The sequence below is a fragment of the Mesocricetus auratus genome, unplaced genomic scaffold, assembly GCF_017639785.1.
Source record: "Mesocricetus auratus isolate SY011 unplaced genomic scaffold, BCM_Maur_2.0 Super-Scaffold_100018, whole genome shotgun sequence".
Classification (NCBI taxonomy): Eukaryota; Metazoa; Chordata; class Mammalia; order Rodentia; family Cricetidae; genus Mesocricetus; species Mesocricetus auratus.
In genome coordinates, this window is record NW_024429199.1 from 394,156 (window position 1) to 414,673 (window position 20,518).

The window sequence follows — 20,518 nt, forward strand, 5'->3', positions numbered from 1 at the left end:
GCTGTTTCTTATTCCATCTGAAACTTTTAGCCCTGTCTGCAGTCCCTATTACTTAGAATGGTGAGGTGGGAAGATCACAGGTTGTGTGTTTGCTGGGTTATAGAATGAGTTCAAGGTCAGCTAGGGCAACTTAAGTTTATAAGCTTATAAGCACACTAGCTGATAAGCCACAGGTTATTGAAGCCCTGTTCTTTTTCTTTTAATCTTTTTCTCTCCCCTCAGGTAATACCTGCTAATCTGTCTTCAGGTATATTTATATTTCACTTGTTATGCTCATCATGGGTCCTGACATCACACTGAGTGTTGTGTTCTTCAGTTCTGAGGGTTTCTTGGTTCTCCATTTTATTTTATTATTTTATGATATAGGTTTTCATCTAGCCCAGGCTGACCTCCAACTCATTTTCTCAGCCTAGGCTGACCATATCCTCCTCTCCCTGAATGCTGGGGCTACCAGAATGTGCCACCATGTCCTGTTTATGACGTGCTGGGTATGGAACCTAGTCTTTTGTGCAAGCTGAGTAAGCGACTGAGCGACACACCCACCTGGCATTTTTCTTTAAGCTTCCATATCTCTTGAAATATTCTGTCTATTCACCTACTGCATGCATGTATATTTTCCCATCATTTCTTTAACATATTTACCATAGTCTAAATCTGTTATCTGTAAATGTTTATTGGCTACTTTTTTTCACTGAGTTATGTTTTCCTGCTTATTTAGACAATTAGTAATTTTTAAAACTTTTACATACTGAAATTTTAGGGGAATAAGTTAAAGAGATTTTAGACGTTTCTCAGAAAACAGTTGACTTTTATTTTAGCAGGGAGTTAGATAGCTACCACAGAATATTTTGACTTTATGAAACACTACCATCCTATAGAACTTCTGATACAGTGTGGTATCACTGAGTGTGGTTATAAGCATTTGAAACACGGCTAAAGAGCTACATTTAATTTTTTATTTGACTGAGTTTAAAAACTACGAGTGTCTAGAACTGTGTTGAATAATGCAGCCACTAAGACTTGATTTGGGGTTTAGTCCTGAGAAATGGTCCCACTCCATCATCAGTGATAGGTCACCATAACCCGGTGAACTGAACTCTAGCTGCTGCCTGTCCAACACCAGGCATTAATATACCTATCTAGACTTCCAACTGCTGTTATTTAGGAGAAAATTGGAGGATCCCCCTCAAATGTTTCCTTCTTTGTGAGATTTTTCCCTTCCCATTTCCAGGTGTAGGGGAAGCTCCCGACTCCAACCTCTGACTCTTCAGCTCAGTCAAACTGCCAACTGTTACCCTAAGTGACATCTATCCACCATAAGAAGGGTCACCCATTCCCTTTGCAGGGTCCATGTTTCTCCAGCTCTGTCTGAAGAACCAAACTATGTCAGTTCTTTTCCAGGACCTTCTAACATACTCTGTTGTTGTTTTGTTTTACACCCAGACTTTGTAACTGTCCTTGGCAGGAGGGTTAGTTGAATGACATTTCCTCTCCCATCACCAGAAGTTGGAATTGAGTGCCAGTGTGTAGGCTCAGTAGGTAAAGGTGTTTGCTGCCAAGCCTGATGACCTGAGTTTGAGCCCTGCTGGATGATAGGAGGAGAAAATCAATTTCCCCCATGTTGCCTTCTGACCTCACACATACACCTTGGCAAGAGAGTCTGCACTCGAATGAATGAATGAATGAATGAATGAATGAATGAATGAATGAGAACAACAACCCTCTTCATTTAGAAGCTGAAAATGGTAAGAATGACCAAAATTGGGTACTAAAATATTGAGTTTACCTGGAATAGTTAGCCACCTTTTCCCCTAGCATGCTCTCTCATGTTTCTTCGCAACAAGTATTTCAGGGACTATTTGTTGAGTGGATAGTTGAAGCTAAAAGTTTGCTTGAGGACTCATACCTTGCACTATTCTGTCTGTGTGGTTCTATTTCCTGTTTCTTGTGTGTTTTGTTGTCACCTTCCCCAGTGCTAGTGACTGAACCCCTGAACTACCTCTAGTCCTGCCTGCTTTTATTTGGTGACAGTGTCTCACCCAGTTTGTGGAGACTGGCCCTTCACACCAGAGCCCAGGCATCCCCTGATCATGTGACAATCCAGGTTCAGCTTCCCGAGTTGCTGCTATCCCGGGTGTGAAGCATCAGGCACACACGTTAGGGAGAATGATCCTTTCTGAAAAGCATTTTTGGATGAGTTAATGAGAAAAAACAGGAAGTTGTTGTGTCTATTTTCTAATTGCAAGAAATAGAAAAGCTGCCATGATTTTAGCTAAAAACAGTGTTTGAAGAATGGCCTAGGTTCAGATTCATGGTAGGGTTGGTTCCCTGGCAGAGCTGGGCTCGGATGGTATTATCAGATTACACACTTTTTATTTTTTATTGTGATACTTTCATACATGCATAAATTTATTTTATTTTTGAGACAAGGTCTCATTGTGTAGCCCGACTGGAAGCTGACCTTGAACTCACAGTCTCTTCACTCCAGAGTGCTGTCATTAAAAGTGTGCGTCACTATGCCCAGCTGATACTGAGATTTTGTTGTTTTCATTTCTAGCTTTCAGATTCAGCTCCTGCGTTGTTAGAATTAGCATTGGCTTCCTATGGCCCTAAGGGTATGATAGAAGTTCACACCCTCCCAGGTGCCCAAAACAAAAGTGAGGGAGAGCCTCTTTCCCAGAAGTGCCCAGAAAAGTATCACAATCTCTCATAGGCTCTGTCTAGACGAATCATACAGCCATGAAATGGGATGAAGTAATTGGCCTAGGCAGGGCCCATATGCACCACCCACATTCAGAGGAGTTCAATTACACCAGACCCTCTGGAACTGTGGGCAAAGGGGGGCGTTCCATGATGAAAACCTTGGTTCTTAGTTACTAGAAGGGCTGAGACTCATTAGTACAGAAACTACAGCAGCTCACTAAAGGGGACATTGGAGGAGGATGGAATTGAAGCGGGGGAGTTAAATGCTTATACATCAGAGAGATCCAGAGCTAAAAAAGAAATGCTGGCTTTTTCCCTCTCAGTCCAGGGCTCAGGCTGCTGGAAGCCGGTGCTGGGCTGGACCAGGGCTTCTCAGTTAGTGTGCTTGGGGACCTGCAGTGAGTGAAATCCATGAAATTTCGATACCACAGCGGTACCTTTAAAAGGTATCAGGTGAAGAACGGCTTTTAATGTGGAATCCAGGCCTCCAATTAGAGGCTTGTTCCACTTGCTAAATTTCGTTTGGATTAAATGCCTACTGACCTCCTGTCCCTATAGCATTTCATCACCGTGATGAATATGTGGGAACCATCCCAACTAATGGCACACAATCTCTATACCATTAGAAGTCTGAATTCTTTTTCAGATAAGCTACGCACACTCCTCTCAATCCTTTCCATTAGTGAGGAATCCAAAGCAAAAAGGGAGCCAGTGCCAAAGGTAGCAATGCCCCTAATACTCACCTGCCTGAAGTCCGGTGGCTCTAACCAAATACACTTGGGGTGGGCGAGGACACTACCTTTCTCTCCCTCTCCAGGGAAAACATAGAGGACTCCAGAGACTTCTGTCAAGTACCCTGGGGGTCTCACTCTCTGCTCAGCCCTTTTGGCTGTGCCTAAACACCCTTCAACTAAACTGGATAGCTTCAAGTAGCCAGGAAAAGACATGCCTTAACCATAGACAATGTGCATAGCCGGATGTGCCTGCAATCCCAGAATTTAGGAGATGAAACAGGAGGATTGACGTGTGTTCAAAGTCAGCTTGAAGGCAGTCAGAACTGCTGCAGAGCAAGACCCTGTTTTAAAAAAGAAAATTAGAGGTGGATATGGTGGTGCACACCTTTGATCCCAGCACTGGGGAGACAGAGGCAGATGGATCTCTGAGTTCGAGGCCAGCCTGGTCTATAGAGTAAGTTCTAGGACAGCCAGTACTACACAGGGAAGCCTTGTCACGAAAAACAAACAAACAAAGAACAATTAATTTATTATTTAATTAAAAGTATCTCTGTCAATGCCTTTCCGTATCATAATAGTTTACACAAACGCTCAGGCATGCAAAGCTTAAGAGTTAAAGGTGTCACCAAAAGAAAAAAGTTCATACCAGACCTTAAAGATTCCTTCAAAGGAGTTTTACCTTAGAAATTCCCTTGATGAAGAATAACTGGGAAATGCTCAGGAGGTATTAGGCTCTTCTCTCAAAATAAGTGTTCTGGTGAAAGTTCCACCCAAGCCTCCTCCCCTACCTCCCTCCATATCCTGCTGCATCTCAGAAAGCCTGCCAAATAATGACCCCTCCTCCAGAGATGCTTAAGACCACTCCCACAAGGCATTTAGCTCCCCCCCCAGTTTTTCGGTCTCTCTTTCCCCTTTCCCATCTCCTCTCTGCAGTGTTGAAAGGCCATCCGGGAGCATTGTATCCATTAAACGTGGGCTTTTTAAATTCAGTTTGATTTGGTCTGATTTGGATTGCTGCATTGGTGGAGCAGAAACATTTTAATAAGTACACAAGAATAAGAAGAGAAATAGCTTTGTGTGTGTGTGTGTAATGCTAGGTCTTGTGTGGGACCTGGAGAATGCTGAGCAAGCTCTCCACTGCTGAGCTACACTCCTGGCCATGGCCTTGAAAACACATTGTAAAACATGTCTGAATGCAGCATGCAAATGCCACCACCATAGTGAAAGAAATCCTATCAACTCCCTTTATGCTTTACGAATAAACTTTCAGTCCTTTAAGGCTAATTGTCGATTCGTGCTTTTTTGTTTTTTTTTTTAACGGACTGACCCCGTTCGCTTCCCTCCCCATTCCTAGAAGTGGTTTGGAGAGAATCCCGCTCCAGGAAGCAAACCTCCTCACTTTCTCCTCTGCCCACTGCCTCCAGAGCACCTGTCGCTGACCTCTCTCTCAGTCTTGTTTCCCAGTAAGATTACAGCTACTGGGATCTTGGGTTTGCTGGGCAATGGCCTCAGGCCATTGCTGTGACATGCTTCTTTCATTATTCATGCTCTCCTGGAGGTCCAGTTACCAGCACTGTCCACTGCCAAGGCCACATCGAAACTCGTTCAGCCAGTTTTCTCCTTTTCCTGGGCTGTTCCAAAACAGACTCACTCAGCCTGACAAAGGCGCTGAGAGTTTCTGTTCCCAGGACCAAGACCCGCCACAACAAGCCTGTCTGTTGTTAAACTGGGAGTCTGGCTTCCTCTCCCAACCCCGTCTTCCTTCTCCACCCGCCTCCTGCCTTTGCTCCGGACCATCAGGTTTGAATACAGTGTTGAGTTGTTGATTAAAACAGCATGTTATTTTCTGAATGACAAACAACATATGACAATAAGTGGGTATAAAATACCAGGAAAACAAACATGTGGTTGTGCTGGATGCACGAGCAAAAATGGCTGAAGTTAAAAAGCTTCCGTGTTCACCAGAAGTCCTGGAGTATTAAAATTGATGATGGTTATTAGGGAGCCTTTCAGAGCCACAAATGTGTAAGGCTGAATCCTCACGGGCGTGGCCATTTGCAGCCCAGGCGCATTAACTCGGCTGGCTGTGAAGCTGCTATTGTTTGCACGTAGTATTTAACCGGGAGTGTAGCGGGTCCCAAATTAAAACCATATTTTGTTAGCACCACATGTTCCAGCCCTGACAGCATTTATCAAAGGGGAAGCTGCTGGATTTATTGAAGGAAATGAATGTGGCTGGGGTCTGCCAGACTCAACCCCTACAGCGAGGAGCTGAGCAGGACTGCTGCTATTGGCTCCAGGCTACTCACTAGCCTTGGCACAGTGGCCTATGGCCGCCACCCCCATCCCCTCCCACCTCCCCGCAGCTAGTCGGCAGGGGAGGCTGACAGACCCAGGCCCCTCTTTCTTCAAGTTTACAGTTCCTTCTTTGTGAATTCTTCGCTTCCTCTACCCAAGGTTCTTTCTCCTTCCTCTGATCTCTTTAACCTTTGTCTGGGGACCAGCAGAGATGGAGTCGAAAGCCTGCCCCACACCTCCTGATCTACATTTCAGAAGGGCCCCAGGGCATAGATCCTGGGCTGGTGGAAGTTTGCGGCTCTGCCCTCCCCTGGCTGGCCTCCTTCTCATCTGGAGTCTTGTTATTATCCCCCCAAGTGTGTTCCCAGTGTATACGGTTTTTGCTCGCTGTCACAGTGGTGGGTGCTGGGATGGAGCACTGCTGATCTCAGTGGCAAGGATGATGCTGGACAGTTTCCAGAAAAACGTGCTGCAAGTCTCTCAGGGAGGTGAAAAGCCTATGCTTAATTCTAAACCTAGAACCTGCTTTCTTATTATATACAAATACAAAGCATTGTTCACACACATTTAATACACACTAAGCCTTCTAGAAATGCAACCTCATGAAAAGTCAGGAAAACTAGAGCTTTGTTAAGGTCAGAACTTACATCCGTTAACTAAAGTGGGGTTTCCAGATGAATATTGACATCTGCATTAGTCTGCATCTATAACTATAAAAGCAACTTTCCTCTGGCAGTGCTAGGGCTTGACATTGGCGCTTTAAACATGCTAAGCACGAGTTCTGCCACTGACCCACAACCCCAACTCCTCAGTAACAGTGGCTTTTATATAAGTATTTTTATGAGCCTAAACATAGCTGAGCATTGATACAATGAAACGTCTGCTTGTTTAAATAACAAATTACTTCTTTGCATCACAGTTTAGGCATTTATTATAGCAGTTTTAAATGTATTGGAACTTAATTATTCATGAGTCGAGAAACCAAAGGGAATTCAAATTGTTATCAAAAGAGGTGTGTTAAGTTGCCTCTGTCCTGTTGCCAAGATAAAGTACACTGACCAAAGCAATTAAAACAAACGTGTTTATTCCACCGCCCAAAGGTCCAGTCTGCCACAGCGGGGAAGTCAAGGGCAGGAGGCAGGAGCTAAATACAGAAAGCAAAGAGGGAGATCAGCTGGCTTCTTCCTCCTTACTCAGTCCAGGATTCCAGCCAGGAAGTGATGCCCACCACTTTAGGATGGGTCTTCCTACCTGGGATAACATAATCAGTAAACTCCCTCCCAGGTGTACCTGGATGAATCTAGATCCTATCGAGACGAGAGCTTACACTATCCATCAGACACCAGTCTAATGGGGCTGGGCGTCTGGCTTCTACTTCATTAATGTGGCCCTTATTACAAACTGTCTTGTTATCCTGAATGTGTTTCCAGGAGACCACGCATCTGTCATCTCCTACACAAATGTCTTCCTGGTAGACTGTGTGTTAGAAGCCTGGTATCTGTCCAAGTTCATTCCCTGTTGCTATGATGAACATCGTGGCCAAAATCAACTAGGGAAGAAAAGAATTACTCGGTTTACACATACTGATCACAGTCTACCATTGAGAAAAGTCAAGGCAGCAACTGGAGCAGAGGCCATGGAAGGATGGTGCTTCCTGACTGGTTCCCCGTGCCTCACTCAGCTTGTTTTTCAGATAACCAGAAACATCTGTCCAGAGGTGGCACTGCCCACAGTGGGATATGCCCTCTCACATTAGTCATTAGTCAAGAAAACATGCCACAGGCTTTCCTGCCGGCCAATCGTGTGGAGGCATTTTCTCGGTTGAGAACCTCTCTCCTCAAATGACTCTAGCTTGTGTCCAGTTGACAAAATCTATCCAACACAGTATTCTATCTACAACTTAGCTCGGTGCAATGCCAATTCTTAGTCTCTTTGGGGCCTACAACATTTCTCACTGCCCTGGAGGCTGAGAATAAGGGGACAAGATGAAGGAGCTAGAAGATTTAGTATCCAGTGAAGACTCTGGGCTTCAGATGTGTGAGCCAGGCCTTGGGTACACCCTGAGGCTGAGGCAGGAGGATCACAAGTGTTGCTTTTTATGTCTCTCGATCTGTGTTGTTTTATCATAACAAAAGCTGAACTAAAGCAGTATGAATTCCTTGGGGCAAATTCTCTATGTATAGTCTATTTAATTGCATTCATAGATAATAATATGATTATTTTTATGTGGGGAGTCTTGATGTCAACCTGATAGCATTTCGGGTAGGCTGTTTACCATTCCAGCTTCATTTTCCCCATCAGCGGAAAGAGTTGATGAACTATTTTTATGGTTCCCAAACTTGGCTGTTCCTGGTGGAGTTCCTTAAAATACACAGCTCAGTGGATTTACCTATTCCAAACATGTGCAAAGATTCTGAGAATGGAATCCAGTAGGTACTGTAGAGCTTAAAATGTACTGGGCAGTCTTATAGGTCAACAAGTTTGCCTTTTAGACCTCGGATGTTACAGAGTACCTGGGATCATGACAATATGAAGATTTGATTTCCAGGGTACAAGCAGTACCTAGGAACCAGCATTCTAACAAACTCCTAATGATGACAGCACTATTGGTCCAGGAACCATGTTCTCCACAGCCAAGAATAAAGATTTGTAAGTTTTGTCCAGCTAAATACTTCTGAGCAACTGCTACCAAGTCATATTGAAGAGCCCAGACTCTCATCCAGCCCCCATGACAGGCTGCAGAAAGAAAACCTGACTCAGCAGGATGTGCTGAGCTCCCCAGACCTTGCCCGACCTTGCCCTAATTACTGGGAAGAAACTGCCAGATACCCTCCATGTGGTAAGGAACCAATCAGAAGTTAGCTGGTTGTCTTTGGATGTGCTTTACTGATTTTAGTGGGATGCAGTAGGTAGCAATGGCCCTCAGACAGCCTCCAGGCATAGCAAGCTTTCTGCAGCTTATTAATCAACTCAGGACACGTTCCCCCAGTCCAGAGGTGCACCAATCCTGAGACTACTACTATGCAACTAGCAGACCCCCCCAGACACTACCCCCCTTGCTCTACCCCAATATATTCCCTGCACCACTGCTGCTCAGGATCCCTCCTACTCCACCCGCTGTATCGGATGGATGGAGGACCCGAGTTAACTCGTAAATTAAAAAGACTCTTTGCTTTTGTATCGGATCTGGTCTCTTGGTGGTTTCGGGGGGTCCAGACTTCAGGCACAACAATATTCTATAAGATGACCCGTTAGAAAAAGGTATGCCAGAGTGTGGTATCTTTTCCTTTAGTTATACATTTCAGGCAATTAAAATTTTTATGATTGCTCCCCTCTTAATTCAGTGTTGCTAGACTATGTAACCAGAGCCCTAGGCCAGAAGTCCACCTCTGGGGGTTCCACGTGTCAGGTCCAGACATTCCCCCACAAGGAAAACTAATGTAAGTAACGATGAAAAGACAGGAAGGGAGTTGAATCAGAGTCTCAAATCTTTTCCCAAATCAAATCTGGGAAAGATGGAAGGTAAGCACTGGGACGGGCGGCGAGAGGTGTGCATAATGAAACAGTCTCAGGCGAAGTGTGGTCTGATTGATCGTTATCTCGGGTCTGGTTCTGCAAGACAGCTGGAAAAAGTCCTCTTTGTCCGAGGGGGCAACCCGATTCCCACGAGACGGCTGCTCGAACTTGGCGGCAGAGCTCATCACAGCCTGATCGGCCCGAGATTTTCTGGATTCTAAGGCGAAAGTGGGACAGTGTTCAGGCAGAGACTGGAGACTGCCAAGACTAACAAAAACAAACGCACTAAACTGCCCTTCTGGACGTGGAACCCCTTCCCTCCTTCCTTTTCGCTATGGGCTGAATGTTGGGTCTTAACCTTCAAGATAATGATATTAAAAGGCCATGCTTTTAGGAGGTGAGCAGACCAAGAGGACCCCCATCATGAATGCGATTAAGAGTCTTACAAAACAAGTATTACCTCTTTTCCTGGCCCTTCCCCATGTATAGAAGCTATTAAAAGTGCCCTCTTGAAGCACACAGCAGGCTTCACCAGACACCAAAGGTGACAAAGCTTGCTTTTGGATTTCCCAGATAGCAGAAATGTGAGAAGTAAATTTTCCCTACTTATCCTTAGTTGGAGCGCTTTGTTATAGAAGCAGATCGGTATTCACCTCTTACGATCAGGTGAGGGGCCCTCAAATGTCCACATCCCCGAGGCCTTATACATTCATACAGAGAAGTAGGAAGGTAGGAGGGGGTGCCAGAGAGAGAAAGGTCCCATTGAGAAACATTCTTAGGGCTTGAGCTGGCCACGGAGGCGGGGGGGGGGGGGGCGGCTGGAAAGGGGGAAGGAGAGAGCGTCACATGGAAATCTCCAGTGCACACTGGAAAGTAGGAACTTAGGGGGAAGGGGCCACCTCAGCGCTTGTCTTCCTTCACCGTGTCCACTCAGCAATGCCCCTCCTCATCATCCCAGGGCTACACAGGCTTGATATTTATCCCCATCCCAACAGCCCTGATGCTCAGTCTCCCCGGCCAGCTGGTGATGCGCAGGCAGGTAGGGGAGCTGTCTGTCTAGCTACTGCCCAGGCTGTACTTGCCTCTGGAAACAGTGAGTGTTCTACAGCTTGGAACAATTTCACCGAGCAGGGCATGGAAAGGACATCTACAATGCATTAAAGTTGGTCACCCCTGCTGTGGGATAGTCTGTACCCTGTGTAAAGACGTGTGCCGTGACTGGTGTAATGGCTAGACTGGTGTAGTGGCCTGTAGCTAGACAAGAAGTACAGGTGGGATTCCTGGGGAGAGAAAGGAAGAAGGAATCTAGGCATATAGGAGATGCCAAGAGACACGGAGAGCCAACAGGAGGTGCAATACAAAAGAGTGGTAACAACACGATGGAATGTAGATTAATATAAGTGGACTGATTAAGTTAAAAGAGCTAGTTAGGAACAAGCCTAAGCTGTAGGCTGAGCTTTTATAATAATAAGAGGTCATTGTGTCATTGTTTGGGAGCTGGTTGACAGGAGAGAAAAAGATTCATTTCATATGCTGCCCCATGATGATTTGTTGCCTTATTGACTGCACATGAATCTACTGATATTTTAATTATCATGTACCACTCCACGACCCCTCAGTCAGCCCCTCACCAGCCAGTCAGGCCAGGGCTTGGCAGGGGTTCCAGTCCCATGGCCCTGACTCTGCCATAGCCACCATATGCGGGTTTAAATCAAGTCTCTGCTGTTCCATTTGTCAAGAAAACTCAGAAATCAAAGGCTGGGGCAAAAAGTTGCCAGCTCAGAGAGGCTTAGTAGCAACTAGCTGACCTTGCCTCTCGGCCAGAGTCATCGGGAGAGACATGTCTCTTCCCTCATCCCAGAACCAAGAGAGCTCAATTCTAGTCCCCGCCCTTTCCTTCCTGTGAGTCTTCTGTATCCAAATTGCTGGCTTCTCTGTGGCCAGTTCTGGTCAGCCAGTCACTGGCTCCACACCAATTCAAGGTATAACTTTATTGAGACAGTCTGGGAAATGTCAGAGTGCAATCAAAATATCCACAGCGTACCCCTTAATTGCCTTGCTTGAAAAAGGAAGTTGTGAGGGTGGAGGTGTTGTGACCAAATTCTGAACCCCCAAATCACCAAGAGGCCCATTTCAATGCAAAAGCAAAGAGTTTTTTTATTGTAGTTGTTTAACGAGCTAACCCCATTAGCTTGGACATTTTATCCATCCACTGCAGTGGGTGGCTGGAGAAAGACCCCGAGAAATCATGGGACAGGGATCTTATAGGGCAGCTTAAGGGGAATGTCTAGGGGAATGCAACAGTCTTAGGATGGGTGCGCTGTGCTGATTGGTTCAACTGGTTGTTATGGCCCATAGGCCCTCCCAGGGCAGTTGCTATGCTCTGCATGTCACTGTTGGGCACTTGTCCATAAAGCACACCCAGAGCAGGAAAGCACAGCCCCACCAGCTAACTTCTGATTGGTTCCTTGCCACAAGGGGGGCATCGGACCTCTTAGTGACCAGAACAGGAGCAGCAAGGTAATGTGAGCACATGTTAGTCTGTCATGGCTGCTAAAACAGGGAGGGGGGCCTGGTCCCTTCAGAGGGAGCACATACAACTCCGTTGAAGCCAGAGTTCCTGATCTAAATTATGTCTAAATGTGTGTAATCACATGACCCTCTGAGTATCAAACCACAGGACCCTCTGAGCATCAGATCACTGGGAAGGGTTCATGTGGACTAAGAGGCATGCTATGCTCACACATTTATAATAACTGCCTAAGAACTCCATTCTGAGGCTGTGGGAGAAATAGGGCACTATGTCTGCCTGCAGGAGGATCCAAGGGAAAGGGCTGCTGTCCCCAGCCCTGTCAGTTAGGTGACCTCCCTCTCCCCTCCTTGAACATCATTTTCCCATAGTGGAACCCATCACAGAGGCCACTGTGTCTACTCAGTGTCCTCCACCGTATACTGGACCCCTCCTTAGTACCCAGGATACCAGGATTCCCTGTTCCAGGACACTGAATGCCTCCAGGTTTTTTTCTAGTTACTGAGCTCTGAAGATGGATTATCCAGTGGCCATGCTTACCCCTAGGCCTGAGACAAGGCCAGCAGATAGCTATAAACATGGGATGAAATGTGCACACTGGGGTGTTTTTAACACATGGGGCAGAGTTGGGGGGAAGAGTAGATCCAATGGTTTGGATTCAAATGTCCCCGCAGGGGACAGACAGTGTTAGAGGCAGAGCCTTTTTGGTTATGATTAGACCCGGAGAGCTCTAATCCAGTGATGGACTCACAGGCTAACGGGGAGGTAGAGCTAGTTGAAGAAAGCAAGTCTTGAGGGTGAGTCCTGGAGGAGTATCTGTGTGTGCGTGCGTGCGTGCGTGCGTGCGTGCGTGTGTGTGTGTGTGTGTGTGTGTGTGTGTGTGTGTGTGTCTTCCTCCCTCTCTGCCCTTCTCTCTCTGTCTCCTTTGCTGTGTCCTCTCTCTGTCGTCCCCTCCACCCCCCACCTCTCCCCTCTCCTGGCAACTTTGTTCTACCGTGCATTCACAGCAGCGTTCTGCATTAGCGCAAGTGGAACCGAGGGAGCCACGTGACCATCAAATGAATCCTCCAAAGCCCTGAGGCTTTGCTTCTTTAAGTTGATTTCCTCAGGTGTTTTGTCACAGCAGCAAAAACCTCACAAAACAGACAGGGGTCCTCTAGGGAAAGCAGGCAAAACCTAGAGTCTAGAATTCTATATTCAAACTTGCTATTCTGGGTTTTCCTAAAGATACATTTCTCAAGGCAATAGGACATAACATATTTTATGTTACAGCTTCTTAGCCAGATTTAGAGCTTTTAAAAATGCAGACATATGGTATGTAAGCCCCATTTGCACTCTTGCCCCAGCCTGCAATTTTGGGGCAGGCTCTGTGAAGCAAATATAGACATGGATTCCTATGACTAGGGTGGACAACAAGCGGGGGATGGTCTGAAGCTTGGTGACATCTCATCAGTGAGCTCCAGTCCCCTAAGCTTACATTGATGATGTAGTTATTATGAATGCTAATTTCTCCTGGGCAGTGGTACCTGTAATCTCAGCACTTGGGTTTCAGGGGGAAGGCAGACCTCTGAGGCCAGCCTGGTTACAGAGTGAGGTCCAGGACAGCCTGTCTCAAGAAACAAAACAAAAGAAAAGTTCATTTCTTTTCAAACACACTCTTCCTTTGTAGCTCAACCAGGCCTTGAACTTGCACAACCAGCTTGCATTCCAACTTTTACTCCTTACTGTAGTGGTTAATCTTCATTGTCCACTGGACTGGATCCAGAATCACCCAGGAGACACACATCTAGATGTGCTGTGCTGTCTAGTCTTATGTCAACTTGACCTAAGTTAGAGTCATCTGAGGGGAGGGAACCTTGTTTGAAAAAATGTCTCTATCAGATCCAGCTGTAGGCAAGCCTGTGGGGGCATTTTCTTTATTAGTGATTTAAGGAAGAGGGTCCAGCCCATTGTGGTGCCATCTCTAGGCTAGTGGGCAAGATAAGAAAGCAGGTTCAGCAAGCCAGGAGGAGCAAGGTAGTAAGGATGGCCTCTGCATCAGGTCCTGCTCCAGGCTCCTGCCCTGCTTTGAGTTCTGCCCTGACTTCCCTCAGCGATTGACAGTCACCCAGAAGTATAAGATAAAATAGACCCTTTACTCCCAAGTTGCCTTTGGTCATGGTGTTTCATCGCAGCAATAGAAACCCTAATGAATATATGTTTCTATGAGATGGCTCCTAAGAATCTTAATTAACGAGGGAAGACCCATTCTGAAGGGAGGTGACACCATAACATGGGCTGGGGCTCTGTACCAAACAAAAAGGGAGAGGGGAAAGCATCTTCATCCTTTCCTCTTTGCTGACTGACTGAGTCTGCAGTGTGACCAGTAACCACACACCTTGGCTGCCACACAGTGTCACCATGGTGGACTGTATTCCCTCAGATTGTGAGCCAACCTAAATCCTTCCCTGAGTTGCTAATGGTCGAGAATTTGGTCACATCAAAGAAGAAAATAACTAATACATTATGGGAGGTTTTACTCCTTTGGCTTTTTCGATTCTTCCAGCTTTTTGAGGGGCTCACCACCAGGCTCCCAAATAAATCATACACAGAAGCGTATTCTTAGTTTTGAATGCCTGGCCTTAGCTTGGCTCATTTCTAGCCAGCTTTTCTTATCTTCAATTAATTTGTCTACCTTTTCCCTCTAAGCTTTTATCTTATTCTGTATATCTTACTTTCCTTCTTATTTTGTGGCTGGCTGGTTGGCTGGTTGGCTGGGTGGCTGGGTGGCTGGGTGCCTGAGTGGCTGGATGGCTGGGTGACTGAGTGGGCTGGGTGGCTGGGTGGCTGGGTGGCTGGGTGGCTTAGTGCCTGGGTGACTGAGTGGCTGGGTGGCTGGGTGGCTGGGTGGCTGGGTGGCTGGGTGACTGAGTGGCTGGGTGGCTGGGTGGCTGGATGTCTGGGTGGCTGGGTGGCTGGATATCTGGGTGGCTGGGTGGCTGGGTGGCTGGGTGGCTTGGTGCCTGGGTGGCTGGGTGGCTGGGTGACTGAGTGGCTGGGTAGCTGGGTGGCTGGATGTCTGGGTGGCTGGGTGGCTGGGTGGCTGGGTGGCTGGGTGGCTGGGTGGCTGGGTGGCTGGATGTCTGGGTGGCTGGGTGCCTGGGTGGCTGGGTGGCTGGGTGGCTGGGTGGCTGGGTGGCTGGGTGGCTGGGTGGCTGGGTGGCTGGGTGACTGAGTGGCTGGGTAGCTGGGTGGCTGGATGTCTGGGTGGCTGGGTGGCTGGATATCTGGGTGGCTGGGTGGCTGGGTGGCTGGTTGCCTGAGTAGCTGGTTGGCTGGGTGGCTGGTTGCCTGAGTGGCTGGGTGGCTGGGTGGCTGGGTGACTGAGTGGCTGGGTGGCTGGGTGACTGAGTGGCTGGGTGGCTGGGTGACTGAGTGGCTGGGTGGCTGGATGACTGGGTGGCTGGATATCTGGTTGGCTGGGTGGCTGGGTAACTGAGTGGCTGGGTGACTGAGTGGCTGGGTGGCTGGGTAGCTGGGTGGCTGGGTGACTGAGTGGCTGGGTGGCTGGGTGGCTGGGTGGCTGGGTGACTGGGTGGCTGAGTGGATGGGTGGCTGGGTGGCCCCTGATGCCCTTCTCTCCTTGTTCTCTCGCCGCTTCTTCCTCCGTCCTCCTTCTATTTATACTCTGCCTACAAGCCCCACCTATCCTTGCTCCTGCCTCGCTATGGGCCATTCAGCACTTTATTAGGACCACCAAGTGTTTTAGATCGGCACAGTAACACAGCCTCACAGAGTTAACCAAATACAGCATAAACAAAAGTCACACAGATTAAAATAATATTCCCCGACACTAATATACTTATCCTTACAGGGCAATTAGTTTTATGGGATGACTCCAACCACTCCCCTAGGATTGTGTAGGTTCTACTAACACAATAGTTGCTTCTACTACTTTAAATGCAAAGAGAACAACCTGAACTATTCACACAGAGTGGAGTTGACTTGTGTACTTTAGCTGTTAACCTACTCTAGAGAGTGAATAAAAAAATACATGAAAAGGAAAGGAACATGACTGTTCCTATGTATAGTGGAGGAGAAAGTTTATTGTAGATAAAAGGGAGAGCATGGTCAGAGGTAGGGACATCTAGGACAGTCCAGAATGGACATGGCTTGAGCCAGGCCATGTGAGGACAAAGATGAGGGGAGAAAGGATAGGAGCTGCAGACCAAGAGGAGCAGCCTAGGCCAAGAGAGTCCACAAAAAAGACAAGTAAGCAAAATGGTTGGGTTATATGGGGAAGGGCAGGTGGGGAAAGGGCAGCCCAGGCCCTGAGCTGGAGAAATTCAGGGTAGGGGCCAAGGTGTGCCAGCCATACCCTGTGACAGGTAGAGACTGAGGGATGCTGGGAGAACCTGGTGGCCAAGTCCACTTTGATATGTTAAAGAGGCACCTCAACCCCCAGTTGGGTTTGAGACCTAACAGAGAGTAGGATTAGATGGTCAAGTTCCTGGAGGCATGGTTTAGTGGGTAGTGAAAGAGCTTTCTGTCTGTGCAAGCATGAGAGCCAGCATTTAGCTCCGAGAACCTGTGTGAAGATGAGATGGGCATTCCAGGACACAAGAGGCTGAGATGGGAGTCCCGAGCAAGCTGACCAGTCAGACTAGCTGAACGGCAAGTCCCAGGTGAAAAGCAATGTAGGGAGATACCTGATGTCACACACACACACACACACACACACACACACACACACACACACTGTGCTCCCACAAACATGTGACTACACGTATGCGTACACACCACACACATACACAGGCAAAAAAAAAAAAAAGGTAGATTGTTCCCACACATCACATTTCTCTGCTAGTGTGATGAAAACATAAATGGTTACAATCATAGCACAACACCAGCCCCGAATCCTCTCTCTGCTCCTAAACTGGACATACCTAGCATGGTAATTGTGGTCCCAGGCCCCAGGTGCCAGAACCAGGGAACATGGAGGCCCCAGAGCAATTTGTATCACTGTACCAAGTAATCTTTCTTTCTCTCTCCTTTTCCTCTTCCTTCCTTCCTTCCTTCCTTCCTTCCTTCCTTCCTTCCTTCCTTCCTTCCTTCCTCTCTCTCTCTCTCTCTCTCTCTCTCTCTCTCTCTCTCTCTCTCTCTCCTCTCCCCACCTCTCTCTCTTTCTTTCATGACAGGGTTTCATGTAACCAAGGCTAGCCTTGAACTTGCTAGGTAGTCCAGGCCTGTCTTGAACTCCTGGTCTTCTTGCCTCCATGTGCTGGAGTTACAGGTGTGACCCTGCTCTGCCTAGTTAATGTGGTACTGAGGACGGAACTTTAGGGTTCCTGTACACTAGGGGAACACTCTACCAACTGAGATGTAACCCACCTCCACTCTCCCCTCCTGGGTTCCACCCCACTGCCTCTCTTCTCCCTCTATTCCTTTCCTTCCTTTATTGAGACAAAAGTTTACTATGTACCCCAGACCAGCCAAGATCCTCCTGCTGCCATCTCCCGAGAGCTGGGATTACAGGCCCAGTGCCCACGTCTTGGTTAAGCAAGTACTATTTCACTCAGCAAGCCACTTGCCCCGGCATAGGTACAGCTTTGGGGTTCCAAGATACTTACTGCACAATATTTACATAATTTTTCTTTTATTCGGTGCCAGTTCTCCATGCTAAACAATCCTTCTGTATCTGCTCTTGTGTGACAAGACCTGAGAATTTTCTATTGACATTCACTTAGGGGCTTTCCATGAGCAGGTCTGGCCAAGGCTGTCATATGCTGACTTTCCAGCTCTTTATTCTTCATATAATCTTAAGTTGAAATAATCATTGCTTTCTGGCATCCCAGGAACTATGGTAGTATAACACTGAGCCCCAAAGCAGGGTCAGAGTAAAAACTGGTGACATTAAAAGGCTGATTTTCCACCTTGATATGGTGGCATAAGCCTGTAACCCTAGCATTCAGGAGGTCAGAAGAATGGTGCAAGTTCAAGACTATCAGGGACTATGAAAATGAGAATACCCCCCCAAATACCACACAAATAATCAGGGAGTTCTATTCAAAAAATTTTAAAGACTATTAGAACCCCAGGCAAATGGACTAGCAAACAAACAAACAAACCTTTAACACTTGAAAGTATTGGTTCTAAATCAAGGTCCATAGAAAAATACATTTTTTCTATATCCCCTCTGAATTTTTATTTCAGTCTTTATTTCACCAACAGGGTTACATTTTGTGTCAGTCCATTTAGAGTTCTTTGCTCAGGGCAATAAGATTTAGGGTGTGTGTTTGTGGTAGATGTCTGTCCACAAGGAAATGGTACTTGCTGACATCATTCTCTCTTTACCTTGGGCAGGTAGCAGGTTAGTGGTCCCACCTTAAGTTCCTGAAAGTCATCCCCTCCTCCTCTTCCTCCCACAGCACTGAGAGAACTACGCCATTGCTCTCAGTCCACACTGGGAAGAGGAACAACCCTGCCTGCCCAGACTTTACCACAGCAAGGTCTTGCCACCGGATAGAGGTAGATGTCTTACAGCTGCTCAGTGGATGAGGTCAATGAGTTTTATCCCACTTATCCGAGACACATGTCCCACTTTTAAGGATACTTTAAAAGCTGGGTGTGATGGTATACACCTGCACTCCCAGAACTAGTGAGTGTAGAACCCTGGGGTCATATAGACTCTGCCTCCAAAAGTTGAGGACTATATAGAGTTCTCATTTTCTCCCTGTCTTACCCCAGAGCCTGGAGACAAGAACTGCAAACAGGTACTATGTATTGTCCTAAAATCTCCAGTATAAGTCATAGTTCTTTTCCAAGTGGTCTTTAGGAACTTAAAGGCCAGGAAACCTTTCCTCAGGCAGAGATTCAATGAAGCAAGGAGATGAAGGGTGGATGAGGAGGTTAAGAAAGAAATGTTAGAGAAGAAACACTATCAAGAATCTTAAAATGAATAGCCAAGCACACTATTAACAGGGTTTAAAATGGTTTAATATAGGCTGTCTGTAGAATTATCTTTCTAAAATACGAAGATGCATATAATCCTCCATGGATTCCTATTACCTTCAGAGGTGGTTTAAGAATTGTCTCCACGGGAAACATGAGGTGTTAGTAACAACGTGAGTATTCATCTGAGAGCTTCACTATTTCTGTGGGTAAAGGGAGTATTTTGGGGGGACTCAGCCATGAAACCTTTAGTTCCAGCAACAAAACCCAAAATTTCATGAACATTTCCAAAACCTAGCTGTGATGTCTACTCCAAAACTGAGAAAAAATGAACCAAATTTCCATTTCATAAATGAAACAGTGTTATGTCTTCTAATGACTGTTCTGAGCCAGCCAATAGGAACAAAAAGCAACATTAAAGATAATGATGAGGAACCCAGAGTGGTGTACCTGAGAGGCAGAAGCAAGAGGATCATAAGTTCAGGGCCAGCCTGGGCTACAGAGTGAGCCTCTGCTTAAACAAAAGTTAATTACGATGATGATAATGACGTGGAGTTTCCCCCACCACGTCTGGGGATCTCTCCTAAGTTTGGCTTGAGCGCTCCATCCAGAAGTCATCCTCATGTGTGAGATTCTATTCTGATCTTGTGTGGCCTGTGTGGGTGGCACTAACCTGTTTATTACAGTTCTGGGCGTTGGTGATGTTTTCCTGGCTTTGAATTATAAATGCCTGGTACTTACAGATCTGAGCCTTTACAGACCTTGCTTCATCCTCAAATAGCACAACAGTCTTCCTAAAGAGGGGTCTCCATTTTGGTAGTTTGATTTCTGGGTCTCTACCCCAGCTCGTCGGTAATTTATCAACAAATCAGCAACATGGCGAGGGTTCCCAAACTGAGTCCTTTGTATTTCCATTGCTTGAAAAGCAATATGCACTTGCAAAGAAGAATTTCAAGAGAAACTTGCAGCCGTGATATCACTGACAGATGGAGCCCGGGATCTTTGACACTTTCAACTCTGACCTGGAAATAGGAAGGAACTGTTTTGTTTTGAAGCAGCTGCTATTCTGCATTCCTTTAGCCTAAAGGCACAGAAATCAGGAATGGGATTGTAATACTGGCAACAGCGATGACTAACAAATATGCTAGACTTGCTGACAGAGTAGCCGCCAACGGAGCCAGGCCCACTCCATCCTCTGGGACATACATACTTTCTGGATCTGTGTCCATCCCAGGTATGGCTAAATTCATTCATTCATTTTCTCTCTCTCTCTCTCTCTCTCTCTCTCTCTCTCTCTCTCTCTCTCTCTCTCTCTCTCCCTCTCCCTCTCCCTCTCCCTCTCCCTCTCCCTCTCCCTCTCCCTCTCCCTCTCCCTCTCCCTCTCCCTCTCCTCTCCTCCCCTCCCTCCCTCCCCTCCTCCCTCCCTCCCTCTTTCCCTCCCTCTCTCTTTCTCTCTCTCTCTCTATCCTGGGGCTCATGCAGTTACTATCCTCCCCACTCCACACTGAGGCTTACCTGTCACTGGCAAGATGCTGTCAATCCCAGCATGTGCACGCGCGCACGCACACACGCACACGCGCACACACACACACACACACACACACACAGATTTTCAGCACAGAATTGATCGCCCCCCACCCCCTCCACACACTCCCGTGGTCACACAGCAGGAAGTGGAAAGAGCTTTGCTCTAAGTAAAAGGTTCCCTGGGCCTGCTCTGGAGGCAGGAATAAGATTGATTCCAGATCCAGAGCTCCAGTGAAAGAAGGGAGGTCAAGTCTAAGGCTGGCTGCTCAACTGAAAAGGG